At 48.5% G+C, this 1,683-nt stretch overlaps 1 long non-coding RNA gene across 2 annotated transcripts; it reads left to right on the top strand.

Moving 5' to 3' along the window:
• Positions 1 to 616: 616 nt before the first annotated feature.
• On the top strand, positions 617 to 1,672 carry LOC112344124. Of its 2 annotated transcripts, none has more exons than XR_002991590.1 (4): positions 617 to 910; positions 960 to 1,333; positions 1,463 to 1,557; positions 1,610 to 1,672. It is a non-coding gene; the product is annotated as an uncharacterized LOC112344124 (long non-coding RNA). The 2 variants fall into 2 exon arrangements; XR_002991589.1 differs by having other exon boundaries at positions 1,413 to 1,557.
• Positions 1,673 to 1,683: the final 11 nt, after the last annotated feature.

Below are 1,683 nucleotides of genomic sequence, written 5' to 3'. Positions count from 1 at the left end.
GCTCGATGGACTTTGTCTAAACTTCAAAAGCTTAAGAGTTTGCTGAAGCATTGTTTCAAACTCCTTGATTCCATGTAGATTGTGGCAAGCAATGTCAGATCGAAAATCGAGGTGGAATCACCCATCCTCGGGGCAAGTCCGTGACCGCGATCATATACGGCAATGCCGTCATCACCAAAAGAGAGGCACCAAAGTCAGAAGAGGTGGAGGGGGGCAGCTCATAAGAAACAGAGGGATGCAGGTTTTGGTTCGTCTTTGGAACACATTAGGGCTCTGCTCAAGGAGTTGCTCCCAAAGCACAACTCGCAGCGCTACAGCAAGAAGCACCACTATTCCAACTGTCACCTAGCAAGATTACTGAAGAGCAATTTAAGAAGAGGTACGGGCTGATCGAACAGATACCAGATGCCACGCCTCCCTATGATCGGTAAGGATTCTCGACCTTGTCTTGTGTCTAAGTTTCTCGACATTCCAGGTATAATCGAAAGGTGTTTCCAGGAGGGAGAGCGCCGTGCGTGTAGTTGGAGGTTAAAGATGTGTACGCCACATTGGTTTTCCAAGACAAGGGCCGGCAAGCATTTTCTCTAGGCTCTTGTGTTCATGTGCCCTTTTCATGCTGTACAAGGCAGAGTGTAAGCACGATGAGCAGGAACCAGAGTGAGGGGAGTTCCAGTTAGAAATGGGCTTAGAGTTGGAGGAGGATGAGGAGGCACAGGATGAGGAGGCCGTTTTTCTGGACCTGGAGTTTCCACATGATGGCATTGATCAACCTACTAACGATGTCACCTCCTCTGAGGAGGAACAGGCCGAGCTTGATTGGCATTCAGGCATTCTAGCGTTCACCACCTCGATCCTGGATGTGCGTACACTAAGATTGGGAATTGATGTGAAGCACCGCGATCTGCTACAGGTATGTAAAGCTGGTTAGTATCTGAAATCTGCGCTAAGATCTGGTACAGGTTTTCATGTACGTGGATCACTGCCAGCTTAGGGAAGCAAGCAAGACCTCCAACATATCTTCATGTATGTACCAGTTTCTAGTTTCGTGTTTTGAAATCAATTTCTGTTTGTTTTGTGTATGCCATGGACATGAGGGAATGGCGATATGCCATTTCTGAGATCGATGGATATGTGCAGGTCAAGGGAAACCAGCTGGTTGAAGCTTCTCTGCATTAGTTCCCTGACTCACCCACAGAGCCGATCTCGGAAGAGTTCACACGCGCCTTCACCACGCAGGAGGTTCGGGATAAGTTTGCAGCCTGGAGAGCATCCTTGTTATCGGAGGACATTACGATTCCGGATGGGTCGCACCCTGTTGGCCGGTTGCTCCAAGGTGAGTTTTTGTCGTGTGTTTAAAGTCTGTTGCCTTGAACAGGCATGGGGGATGCCGAGCTTTGAAAGCGGCTTTGCAGCCATCTCAGTGGGAGAGCTCAAGTTGTACTCGGGTATCCTGATTGGCCAGTGAGTGCGGCGCTGGACTCGAAGGAAAGTTTGGTAGTTCGCACCTGATGGTGGGCATGCTAGCCCCATGGATTAACGTGAGGTTTTCTCGTGGAGGTAAGCTTTTGATCTTTATTCCTTCCGCTTGACAAGCTTTTCGTTCTCTTAGGTGTAAGCGAGCGTGTCAACTTAGACTTCTAACTACAACCTGCAATATTTTTGTCTCTGTGTTTCTAAATTGTT

Source organism: Selaginella moellendorffii, unplaced genomic scaffold (assembly GCF_000143415.4).
Source record: "Selaginella moellendorffii unplaced genomic scaffold, v1.0 SELMOscaffold_708, whole genome shotgun sequence".
Taxonomy (NCBI): Eukaryota; Viridiplantae; Streptophyta; class Lycopodiopsida; order Selaginellales; family Selaginellaceae; genus Selaginella; species Selaginella moellendorffii.
Note: the sequence above shows the minus strand (reverse complement) of the source record. Positions and strands in the feature narration are given on the sequence as shown.